The 13,762-nt window shown below is 39.8% G+C and overlaps 1 protein-coding gene across 1 annotated transcript in view; it reads right to left on the bottom strand.

Moving 5' to 3' along the window:
* Positions 1 to 13,762, bottom strand: part of AFF3 (ALF transcription elongation factor 3) — a 357,914-nt gene that overhangs the window by 36,363 nt on the left and 307,789 nt on the right. The gene's annotated exons all lie outside the window — the stretch shown is intronic.

Here is a 13,762-nt window from a genome sequence, read left to right as displayed (position 1 = left end):
TTAAAAGTCTCTCTACATGAGACATCTGACATGTGAAGAACATGTGTTGGGAGATGCAATGTTAGCCGGGAAGGGAAGTTTAAAAAGACAGAGCTGGCGGCAGGGCAAAAGCTTTGCTATACATTGGAGGTCTGTGACGGGGCTGTGAAATGTCAGAATGAAAACTTCAGCCCATTATAACTTCTCCAGGTCCAAGTCCAGCTCTGGAAGGCAGCTCCAGCCCATTCCCATTCCTCTGGTTGCAATCCCACACAGTTTTAGACTGGAGAGGTGAAATTGACAGAGACTTAGGGGAGGAGAAGATGAAATTAACAAACCCTCTGAGGAGCGATCTCCGCTGGCTCTGTTTTTTTAAAACTACACTTCCCAGCTAACATTGCGTCTCCCTATACTTGACTAACATGCACCAAGGCATCTTGTGTAGAGAGACTCCATGGGCGGAGGGATGCTAACCATCAATACCCTCACATGACAATAAGGGTGCAATCCTAAGAAGATCTAATTAAATTTTATTCAGCTATTACTTATTACTAGGAAAGTATTCTCAGGTAGGATTCCTTGGATTCCTGAGATTCTGCAACTGCAGCCTAATTTTATTTCTAAATAGAGCCTTGTCCTTTTAAAAGCACTTTCCCAATCTTTGCAGTGAACATTTGTCCCCAAGTTAGGTAAAGGTAGTCCCCTGTGCAAGCACCTAGTCATTACTGACCCATGGGGGGATGCTGTGTCACGATGTTTTCTTGGCAGACTTTTTTTTTATGGGGTGGTTTGCCATTGCCTTCCCCAGTCATCTACACTTTACTTCCAGGAAACTGGGTACTCATTTTGCCGACCTTGGAAGGATGGAAGGCAGAGTCAACCTTGAGCCGGCTAGCTGAACCTGGTTTCTGCCAGGATCGAACTCAGGTCATGAGCAGATCTTTGGCTGCAATACTGCAGCTTACCACTCTGCGCCATATGGTAGTCCTACTGTTTTCTTGACTACCTCTTGAAAAAAACCCTCTTTCTTTATGCGGACACATGAGGTGATTAGAGAGATACTGCCTTAAAGTAGATGGTGGCAGTCTGGTTTACTTGCTATTTTTGCCCTGCTGTGAGGTTGAGGGATGTGCAAGAACTGGTCTCATATCAAGTTGAGAGTTCTCGTTGAAAAGTCACAAAAGAGCAGGCTCCCAAATGACAAAAACGTAACAGGTAGACACTGTCTAATGGACATTGCAAACATTCTTTTTTCCCTCTAGTTTTCAAGATCAGCTTTCAAATAACACTGGAGCGATGGGACTACAAAAGGCTGTCTTAGGGTTAGATCCGGACTCAATTTTCCACTAATAGAAGGGGTGGAGTAATTTCCAACAATTACCTCTTCCAGCTACAGACCCCCACCTTGCCTCTTAGGCTGTTCCTGAGGGTCCCCTGTCTCTACAGAGCAGCATTTTGGAGAGATCAATGGACTGTGGCAGGACTGTTCTGATCCACTGACAAAATGCCTTGTGTGAGCAGAAATTTTAGTATGGATTTAACTCTTGATAGCCCATACAGTCCAAAATATTTTGCAGTAAGAACTCAAAACAGCTCATCTTTTAAATATCTAGATTATACTTTCAAGTTTCCTTGGTTATACCAAACAAAAATGGTAAATCAATGTGATTTCATTATCCAAAAGTTCTTAGTTGCAATATGGCAATTATATTTTGATCTTGAAAATACATGGACTCATTTTTGAGTTGGAGTAATTCTTCTGCATATAAAATAAAGAAACCTTCACATACATTTTGTAAGTGCATGCAAAATAAAAATGACTTACTATTTACAATATGCTGCTATAAACTGAATATTGAAAGATAGTGACTGGTTAAGTTTTCAATTGATTTCCTGTGCAACTGAGGGGTGTTCTCTTCGGTAAAGTGCATAATTTGCTCTGCTTTTAAATTACTAGATAACTCCCTCTTCTCAAGGGAAATGTTCTGTAGCTTAATAAATATCACAGATAGGTGATGCTCCTCATATTTAGCATCAGTACTTTCATGTATTTTATTATATTTATTTTGTTCCAATACTCAGAGTTATTTTGATGGTACAATCCTAAATCCTTCAAATATTTGCAGATTGCTATGATCTTTATATACCTTATTCTATATTTACCCATCTCATTTATTTCAGTATAGCTAACTTGGAAGTAAATGTGCTGCCTCCTTTCTTGCTGTTGCTCAAGTCTAACTATACATGTCCAGATTTTCATGTTCTTTTTCTACAGTCAATACTTTTTGGCTGCAGTTAATACTTATTGCTCTTTTCTGAACTATGTACAATTTGCTTATATGTTCTAGGTAGGACTTTTTAAACTGAATGTGTAGACAAGGCAATCTAGTTGCAAAAGATTACTATAGTGTAATACCAATGCAGATGTGTGGAATGGACGCAGCCATAGTTATATAAAATTGCACTGATTTTTTTATGGTAAAACCTTATCCCCCAATTAATCCCCAACCTTTACATAAAAACATCTATTTTTAAATTAACACAGACTATCTATGTCTTTTCATCTAATTATTCAAGGGACGCAAGGTATTTATATTTTCATCTCCTAATGCATTTTATTATTTTCTCATTTTATTTCTAGCTCATTTTTAAAATTTCTAGCTCATTAGTTATTGTTTTCAGTTCCTTCAAAATTAGTTGATTGGTTTAATTAGATTAGGAAAATGATCTCATCATTTCACCATCACCAGCTTTACCCCATGAGAAGTAAAGGTGTCCCGTTAGAGGCAAGAGGTCAGGTGACTAGGCTCACACCATTTCTGGAACTGTTAAGCCTGATCCAATGAAGCCATTTGCCACTGGCACTCAGGTTCTGCCAATTATCCTGAGACAAATGATCCATATGAGATTGTGCTTTTTGACATCAAAGAAGAGAGCGTGCATGAATTGGACCCTACCATCCTTCCACTGGCACAGAGAGAAGACAGGTATTCTCTTGTTGCATCCTGCCATCCCTCTTTTTATCTGTAGAGGTTATATAATTCCTTACATAACCTTTTCAGGGTCAAAAGGGCTGCTGGGGGAATGGCAAAGAGGGGAGCAATCCACTTCTCCCAATGGAAAACTGACCTGCATTTTATTTGCCAAGATCATTATCCGCTCACTAGATAAAAGGGTTAACAGAAAATACAGTTCTACTGTTCTTAAACGAAATGCACATCTCATCTCTGTGCTGGCCTCCTCTTCCTTTCCACAGCAAATGCCAAGACAAGGATAGATTATGCCCTTGTGGTAGATAAGCATAATTCCCATGGCCGCATAGCCTAATTTAAAAACGGTGGCCTTAATTCTCAATTGCTTTTGCTGAAAGTCAGATGATTAAAATGCCATTTTGCTTTGGAAACATCTTCTAAAATATAGCTTGCCAGACTCCTTGTGGGGGAAAAAGCTGTTGGTTTTAATTGTTAGAGGGTGGGGAAGAGGGGGAATTTCAGCAGAAGCACCTCTGTCATACCATGCTATAAAATTACAAGAAGCTGTGTGTATCAAAATAACAAGCACAAGAGCACCAACCCTTCCGGAACTGGAAACGTTAATAATCCTCTCTTCTGAACTGGACATGATAGCTGATTTCACTTTAGCTTGCTGCAATTTTTCTTGGGCATTTTCTGGGGTTTACTTTACTGATACATAATGATAGGATTACTAATGGGAGCCATAATGAGTGTTGTTTAGGTTTCTCCTCACAATATGAAACACTTTTGCTAAAATAATGCATTTCATTAGTGCCACCTTTGCTGAGCAGAACCAAGAAAGCAGTGCTGCCAAGAAGAGAGCTCACAGACTCCACCTATGTTTTAAATTGTCCTTGGGAAATGCCTAAATACTATATGTGCTGACAGGACTGCAAATGCTATCCAATAATGCAAACCTAAGGTAAATTGCTGTTCCTTGCATAACCAGGTGCAGACTGTATAGTGCTCAGAATCTATTTGCTACAGTATTATGCTAGCATTAAAATAAAAACCCCTGAACATGTGCTCCTAAAAATAAAATCTTAACAAGCTTGCAAAACCCCCACAAAACAAGATCAATTTAATATTTTGAGAGTCCTCTATTATGGTTTGCTTGTAATTGGAAGAAGCAACATAAAAATAACTCCTACCTGCAAAAAAAAATGGTAAACAGAGAAATATTGAAGAAAAGAGTTCATGCAAGTAGCACTGCTGCCAAAATGGGGGGGAAATTATTATAATTAATAACTGCATTACCAGAGCAAATCACTCTCTCCAAGGACTCCAGCGCCTGGCTATGTGAGATGAAAGAGTGTTCAAAACCCGGAGCTGCATTAACTTCGGGATGAAGTGATTAGTCAGCAGGCTGACAGCTGTGCAGGGAGCCTGGTGCCAGATTCCAGTGTATGCTTGTGCTGGCTGCCAAGTGTTTGCTTGTCACACCAGATAAATGGAACATCAGCAGTGTTTTATTTGACCTGCTCGCAAGAAAAATAAAGCAACTCTGACTTTCTCGTTGTGTTTTCCGTTGACCTTGCATCAGCTGAGTATGAGCAGTTAAGACTCCTCAGTTTGAGCAAGTTAACTCTTTATAGGAATGGCCTTGAAGAATTCCTTTCTTTTCTGGGTTCTTCAGAAAGCAAAAAAAATAAAAAATCTTCAAATAAATTTTTAAAAACCCTAGACTGTCAAGTGTTGAATTTCTCATTTCTTGAGCTTAATGGATAATGGCCTTGCACATTTTAGTAAACATTCTAATGCATTTCTAGTCAGATAAGTCCCACTGATTGCCTAATTGTAGCCAGATCTTAATTCTGCAGAGAATTGGTCTGGAACTATGCTTAAGATTGCAGCTCAGAAGTAATTCACACTGGCCGAATCCACACTTCCTTTTTGTTTCCGTGCCTTTTTCGCAAGCGGCGTGCTATTCATGCAGATACTCACACGCTTTCCCATTCCGCGTGTTCCCCGCCATCACTGCATCACTATTGTGCCTTCCCTCAAAACCACGTGATATTGGCGGAAATCCATTTTCTCCTCTTTTTTTCCACAGTGCATAAAGGTCGGTATACCGGTAAACCAACTGTAGTGAGCAGTGGTTTGTGCGGGAAAAGAAATGGTCACCAGAGTCAAGATATTGGTATACCGGATGATTGACCCTTTTAAAAAAAAAAAACGGGAAGTGACGAGTGCTGTCAATTCTGACGGCGGAGGATGGAACCGCCCACTGTGACGCTTTACTCAGTGGCATGTGGAGAACTGATTGTGCCATAAAGACACAATGGAAGGGTGAATGTGAAGATGCACAGCATGGTAGCGGAATGAACCCGATTGCCACGACTGTGCAAGATAAGCGGATGGTGAGTGAGTGTGGATTCGGCCACTGTCCAATGGAGCTTACTCCCAAGTAGTTACAGGTGAAATCCCACTTCATAATTGGGTCACTAATTACAAGTGACATCCACAAAGCTTGAAAAAAAGGTGCAGCTTGAGAACCATAGTGCAGGTATGGGGGCAAGCTGCATGTTTCCTAGGTGACTGAGTGATAATTCCTTGCTTTCTGTATACTTCATGTGACATCCCAATGCCACGTTCCATATTTACCAGCTTGGATCACCTTTTAGAGGAGGAGGAGGAGGAGGTGGCAGCAGCAGCTCCAGTGACATTTATAAAAAAGGTCAAGTTAATTTCAGCAACCAGGAAGGTTTCAGTAAGACTAAGTCAAGGGCTAAAGAAATCAACTTCTGGGATGTACTAAAAATGAGGGATATTACTAAATATTATGGCGACTCTGAACTGATTTGAAAGTTTGAATTTCTTTTATGGTTTTGCCACACATGGGATGGAACTAAGGTTGTCCTTTTTTCTGATCATGTTAATGACATTCAATAGATATGTTGCTGTTCTAATGGATGCCATTTTGTGTCAGTCGCATTAAAAACATCCCGTAAAGATGGCAAAAGGGCACATATCATAAAATGGCATTGAAGAGGTGTAAAAGAAACACCCACAGAAATCTGCCAAAGGAAATAGGGTGCAATGGCCATCCTCACTATCCATGAAAATAAACAAAAGAAAAAATGAATATTTGTACATACCTAGCCAAAATCTGTTACCAGCCATGGCTGATGAACACCTCCATATTAATTGCAAAAGGAGTAATAATTTCAGGGCAAGAGGGCTTGAGTGAAATAAAAATGAGTATTACCGGCAAGATGAATTTATATTATGTCTGTTTTTTTAAAACTTTGCAGACTTACTAGTCTTACATAAACATGCACAGAATTATAATGGTGCAACCCAGCTCTATGTAAGTTTGCTGACCAATATCCCCCTACGTTCAGTGAGGATTAACTTCCATGCACAGAACAATCTAAAAAGGAATGCCTACTGGAGGCTTGGAAGATAGTGGAGATTGTAAAATTAACACCTTTCAAGGGAAATATGTTTAAATTACAAAATGTTAATTTTGTCTGGAGACAAATTATAAGAATATATGCTAGATGATAAATTTTTGGCAACATTCTTATCTACTGTATCCATCAGATTCAGTAAATGTGCATGTTTTATACTTGATATATGTATGCATATTCTAAATAAACAACTGAAAAGAGAACTGCCGCCTTAAGTTTAAAGAATGGAAGGTACAAGTAATATGGTCACCTAGTGACACTCATGGTTTCCCCATCTTCCTTGGAAAAGAATATAGGATTAATTTGCAAGCTGAATTTCAAATCATTCTCAGCCCTTTTCTGAACTGTTATTTTCTTGTACCCATGTCCTTTCTGCGGTGTGGAATAAGGATGTTCCCTGTAACATTCCTGTATCACTATATCAATCTAACCTTAGCTGAAAAATAGAATGAGAGAAAGGGGTGGGTGGAAACCAAATAACCACCTTATTTGTTAGAATACCAAGGGTGAGGCGAGTACATAGACAATTACAGGTTAGGGCATCCAGTCCAAACTTACTCTCCAGGCAAGCCTTTTGTTTCAAGCCTGCCTCTGCAGAAATGTGCTGTACTGCCATATCATTGTAATAGGCACACTGTTATACACTGTATTGTCCTCATGAACTATTGCTTTTCCTAATGAGTGCTACATGCTGAGTAGACAACATATCAAAATAAAGCATCAGTGCAAACTAGTGTTGGACAAAGGTCCAGTGTCATTTGTAGACTGAAAATGAAGCATTACGCTTGAATCTCTATATTTGTACTGCTAGGTGCTCCACCTGGGAATCCTCAAAGAGGTGACTTCAATATAGTAACAGTATGTTCTGAGTCTATCATCTGCATCTCTCTCTCTTCCCCTCCCCCGATAGCAGAAATACAAACCCGCAGGCAGGAAGCAGAAAAACTACCAATGGAAACCCAAGGGCAGGAACCCTAAATAAACTGTAAATTGCTGTACACTGTTTAAATACTGTGCATTGTAAATAGTTTCTAAATGATTAGATTTGGGGGAAGAGTAGTTCTGCAATGCTTTCTAGTTTACATGTCTTGTAAATAGTTTGTAAAATTGTTAATAAAATTGTTTTCTGATGATAACATTTACAGTGGTTCACCATTATTGGTACACAGGGCTGGGGATGGGGGAAAGAAAGCCCAAAATATAGCAGTGAACAGACCAGAAAGAATGAAATACTTTATTAAAATCACCGAAATGAGTATGTCAAAGGAGTGGGAAGAATTTAAAACATCATAAAACTACAGAAAGGACTGAGTGCACACAGGCAACAATGTAGAAATACCATTGGTGTTATGGGGAGAACCAGGCTGTTGGGTGCTCAGAACAAACCCATCAGGCTGCATGAGCCTGGAACAAATCACTATTGCCTGGTGCTTGGGTTGCTGTTCTTCATTCCACAGACAATGGGGGTAGAACGGAGTGGAGGTTTGGAACCAGTGGCGGGTGTGGAGCAACAGGTCTTGCTGCTACTGCTTCATCATGAATTCAACCAATGTCAGCAAAGTGCTCAGGGCTGCTTCCATGACTGTAAAGTTCCATCGAAGAGCTTCTTCCATGACCTGGCAGTCACATCTTCTCTCCTCCTCATGGCTCCCATGCCTTTCTCCTCTAACTCCTCATTGTGCCCCCAAGTGGAGAGTATCATCTGGTGCTCAGCCACACTGTACCATCCTAACAAATCCTCTTTTTGATCCTGGCACTGGCAAGACGTGTTGCAAATGAAGCTCTGCCAAACTGGACTCTCCACTCATACCTGAAAGATACGTAGACAGGAAAACAAGGATGGCGTCAAGTGGGAATAGGCTTTTTATGACCAATGTGTACAGCCCAAGTCTGAACTGAAGCTCACACGAAGATCATTGTATGACCTTTGGCAAGCCATTCCTTCCTACAGTAACCCACCTTGTAAGTTTGTCATTAGGCTTAAAAGTTGGAGGGCGGAACAATCTTCTTAGCTGGTTTGTGTCTCCGTTGGTGAGAAAAGCACTTTGCACCTACGATTATGTACATTATTCTAGTTCCACCACACTGGGGGGTCCACAGTTCCCATACCATTGTGGGTGTCTCTTGCTCAATGTGCAGGGGTCCAACAATGCCGCCAATATTTCCTGCATCCTGGATTCCTATAAGGACAGATATGTGATGAATGATGCATTTATGTATTAACACTTCCCCCAAACATCTTGTTTGGTCTGTACATGAAATGCAAGGATTTTGAACTAGCAAAGAGGAAACAGGCATTGCTGTAAAGAGATGTTCTATGGAAAGCATGACAAGCCCTCCCACCTCCTGCCATTCAGTTTGCAGTATTTTCCATACAGAACCATTCTCTTCAACTTGCACCCCCAACATCACATAGCATTAAAACAAAGACCTGGCTATGGGCCCTACCTTGCAGCTGCCAAGGAGTTACCAGTGACTCCCAAACTACCCATTTCCCTCCCTTTTGAGAAAAAGCATTACCACTGCGTGGAAGGGTGTGGCATGAAGGCGCTGCATCCAGTGTCCCACCCCATCTCCTCATGGTATCACACTGAAGGTCCTCTGTCCCCTTTCCTATCCCACAGAAGGCAATGCACAATCAATGCACAAACTTAAATATTGATAGTAATGGTTTTACCAATAACTGGCTTTCGGGTATTTAACAGACAGGCTTTCCTTCCCCACACTTGTCTCATCCTCATCTACCGCATCATCCAGGTTGTTGAGACTGTTTCTGGAATGCTCCATTGTGTTTTCTGAAAAAGTGCAGCAGTAGTTGTGCTAGAAGAAAATATACTGTTAATTTAAAGCAATCTCACTATTACTTGCCATTATTATTAATAAAAAAGACTCTTACCGACAGTTGCTGGTGAGGAGCAATGAACGGCCTTGGCGTTTATTGGTGAGGTGAACATTCATTCTTCTATGAGCCATCTTGCAGTTCCAGGGTTTTTTTTTTGCTTTGTGGTGCAGCATCCACAATGTGGAAACTGAGGCTTCTTGCCAACCAGTTGGTTTAACACTTGCATCCCTTCTTAGAACGTGATGGAATTCTGTGTAGAATGGGAATAATACGGGAGCATTCTGAGATCCACTGTTGTGGGCAACCACCTTCTTGTCCTCCAACTGCTTTGCTTTGTCTTGGTCACGCACTCCACAGCAATACAAATATGGCCGTAAGCTGGCATCTATTCTGAGGTCTTCTCAAAGCAGTCTATGTTCTGATGACAGATGTGAAGGGCATCCTGGACCTTTTACTGTGAGTAATTCTAGGGTCTCATTTTCCCACCAGGAGACCCCATGTATTCTGGCGGCCTTGTATTCCACAGACATTACTAAATTTTTGAGCATACCAATGAACAGAGAAAGCTGCTCAAAATGGCATTTCTCAGGTGTGTGGTGAAGGTGATGAGGGCATTATCAAAGGGAATGCCCAAGAGGCACATTTGATGGGGGAGGGTTGGTTAGCAGATTCCTATGATTGGTTGGCCAGGTGCTACGATGTAACCTGAAATGTACGGCTTTGGTTGGCTGCAGGGACTTTCCTGTAGGGGCCTCTCTGGTTTGGCTCCTTGATGCACACACATACATCATGAATATATCGATATAGACAAAAAGTAACCACAGTAAAAATGAAGTTGACACCTTCAGAATGGGTGCATTAAGAAATGCAGGCAGGAATTAGGAAGCTTAACCATTCTCTCACACATTGCATTTCCCCTGTAACCCCTCTCTACCCACCCGCCCCACCGCTACTTTCCCAGCGATACAACAAATGTTTTTAACGTTTCAGGCTGAGAAAAGATCTTTGTGTATGTGGGGGCTGCATGGGGAAAGGAGTGGGAGAGGAAGGATTAAGTGTTGCCCTTTTGCTTACCATCTTTGTGCTGCAAGTGGTCCCCTTTACCCTGCTGTCTTCTGCCTTTACCCAGGTGCAAATCTGAAAGCCACACTGAGAGGCAGCACGTGTAATAGTTAGCATCTTGGACTAGGATCTAGGAGACCCATGTTAAAATCCCCACTCCACCACTGAAGCTTGCTGGGTGACCTTGAGACAGTCACACACTCTTAGCCTAACCTCCCTCACAGGACTGTTGTGAGGATAAATTGGAGAAGAAAGGAACAATGTAAGCCACTTTGTGCTCCCATTAAATGAGGTTATTAATAATAATAATAATTTGCCTACACTCATATATCGATATAAACTGCCTTAAAAATGGGTCTGCAAGCACCACCAGGGAAAATGATATCAGCTCAAGAGACGTTAAAATGGACAACACTATTGAAGCACACCAGAAAATGTGGTTTGAGTGTGTTCCTGGGGAAAACATCAGCACAAAGCTGTTCTGAGAAAGAACAGACAAATCACAGGGAACCTGCTGATGAACAATGCCTGACAAATGATACTGTATGGAAGCTTGGGAAAATCCAATGCAGTTTGGAGCCCAAGCCACAGCAAAACCCATGTAGAAGTCACCTTTGTCTGGGATGGTGGGGCCAGGCACAATTGGAATCTAGATATAAAAAAGCCTTCTATGAAAAGGATGAGAATATTGATATGATAATGTGTGGTGCCAGTGTTAAAACAAAGAAATTATATAATGTGTGGTGCCAATGTTAAAACAAAGAAATTATATAATGTGTGGTGCCAATGTTAAAACAAAGACATTATATAGTATGTTTTTAAATGCAAAATTACAGGGGGAGGAAGTTAAAGATACCATGATAAAATGGGCAGAGAACATGGGACATACAATTGACTTGGAGCAATGGTTGCAAATGTGGAAGGGCAATTTAAGGATGACAAAAGCAGCTTCTTTGAAAGAAAATATTTACAAAATGTTTTATAGATGGCATCTATCTCCTATTAGGATAGCCAAATTGTCTTTAAATATGTCAAATAAATGTTGGAAATGTGAGATTAACCCGGGTTCATTTTATATGTGGTGGACATGTAAAAAAGCAGTAGAGTTCTGGAAGATGGTCTACAAAACGACTCAACAGATACTTAAGATTTCATTGCCTTTGAAACCAGAATTCTTTTTATTAAACCACATGGTGGTTCCAGTTAATAAAAACCAAAAACATTTGATTTTGAATATAATCACAACAGCCAGGATACTATATGCAAAACTTTGGAAAATGACAGCCATCCCAACGCAAGAAAATCTGATTGAAAGGATTCTTGAGACAGCTGAAATGGATAAATTGTCGAGTGTATTGAAAGAGATGGACAATACAATATATAATGACATTTGGGATCCATTTTATAGCTGGATACAGAGGAAATCTGAAGAAACCTAGCTCTTAGTTAGGATGAAGACTTTTATGGACATTATTTAAAATGAATGGAAAAATTTGCAAATAAGTGGCTGATCTGCAGAACAGATTGATGTGACAAGAAATAGATTGAACGGTGCAATGTATTAGAGTGATACAACACGAACTTCTTTTCCCCATCCCTCTTTATTCTGTATTCCCCTTTTCTTAGTAAAAATAAATAAATAAAAAACCTATTAAAAATAGAAGTCACCTTTGTTTAACAGGAAGATGTGAGTTATAGTTTCTTCTCAATTCCCACACATGGTACCTGTTTTGGATCAGAACCTCTGTGCATGTAGGCTGCAGCTTAGGAGAAATCTACAAAAATCATGGATCACAAATGCCCGTACATACACAAGATACCTTAGTGTCAAAGCTGTCAGCTCTAGGGAAGTTTATTGTTGGGTCGAATCCAGAGTCCAAGAATTTAGCTAATAAATCTTTGACTGATACTAAAGAAACTGGATAATTATTTAATCATGTGGAAGTTATTTACAGTCTCTTGAAGCTTCTGTCAAGACTGGTCTTATCTAGATGAGTACTGTTTATTTTATTTTTTTAGGTTCAAAATGTAACTGAAGGTTTATTTACAGAAGGTTAAAATCAAAAGGCAGGTAGGCAGATGTTTGAACTTAAGTAACAGAAAGGTTTTTATACAGCAACTTCACTGGTGTGAGGCACAAAACATCTGGTTTAACACTAGGTTGCTGGCTTCCTTCAGAGGTTGACACTGCTTCACAAATGTTTCCCTTTTAAAGTACAGACACAGCACGACTTCCCCTCCTCTCCAGGCTTAAGGGTGCTCCACTGAGACAAACCCTTACTAGATACTGGGCAGACGTTACAGTTATGAGCTATAACCCTGTTCTGGGCACTGAAGGGGAGACTCCTATCTACCCACTTCCTTGGCCCACTACTGTTTATTTTTTGACCCTCTGCAAACACAATTACAGTGTGATTTTAGAAAGTGCTATGTGTGATACTTCATTTGCATCTTTCACATAAAATAACAGAAAAAATACAGGAAGACATGATAGTATATTTGAATCTTGTTGATGAAAAAGACTGCTATAATAATTCAGTATTCTTGATGCTGGGGCTCCTTGGAATCAAAGCTAACAAGAATATATAAATGTGCCTGTTTCTTAAAAGAACTGGACAAATATAACCAATATAAATATGCTAAAAGCAGTAATTGTTTTCTAATTACTTAGGGAGATGCTGATGAAGACTGACGGCCTAAAGCCACTTCTCATGTCTCACTTTAAAGACACAGGTGCATTCCCATAAATTATATCTCCGTCTCGGGATGAAATGTGAGAGCTACGCAGCTGCTATTTTGGGAAGATCACAGAATATTAACTGTACCAGGGCTCAGGGCTCACACTCAAGATAATTTAATACAGGTTAGTTAACTACTCAAACATTTCATTTTGAATTCACAAGAGAGACAATTCCCACTCCCTGCTCCTTAAGTGCATGTTTGTGTGTGAAGATTCTAATCTGCAGAGAGAAACTATAGAGATAGACTATATATAGTTTATCTCTAAACTATAAAGATGACAGGCGCAAGTTTTGTCCTGAATTTATTAATTACTAGAGTGCAAATTATACACATATCTAAAACATGTCTTTGATTATGTTAACATGATACCTTATTTTTCACAGAATACAAAAAGTGGTTTGAAGAGGACTGGATAGATATACACACAAATGAAAAATGCAATTCAGCTATTAGAAGTATAAAAATGTTTGCAAAACATAGGATCTAATGACGAGACTTTCCAAAAACCTGTTACGAGAGGCAGAGAGACGGATGTGCCAGTGAGATAAGGAAGAAATAGAATGAATTTAGAAATTGAGATTATCTGTTTTCAAAACAAACTTGTTAGTATTGTCTGGATTTTATCAGAAAACAACTCAATTACATACGAATACTTTGCGAATATTAATAATAATAATATGTTTATTGCTTTTCTGGCCAAAGCCATAAGC

This window comes from Eublepharis macularius, chromosome 3 (assembly GCF_028583425.1).
Source record: "Eublepharis macularius isolate TG4126 chromosome 3, MPM_Emac_v1.0, whole genome shotgun sequence".
Classification (NCBI taxonomy): domain Eukaryota; kingdom Metazoa; phylum Chordata; class Lepidosauria; order Squamata; family Eublepharidae; genus Eublepharis; species Eublepharis macularius.
This window is presented reverse-complemented; position numbering and strand designations above follow the sequence as displayed.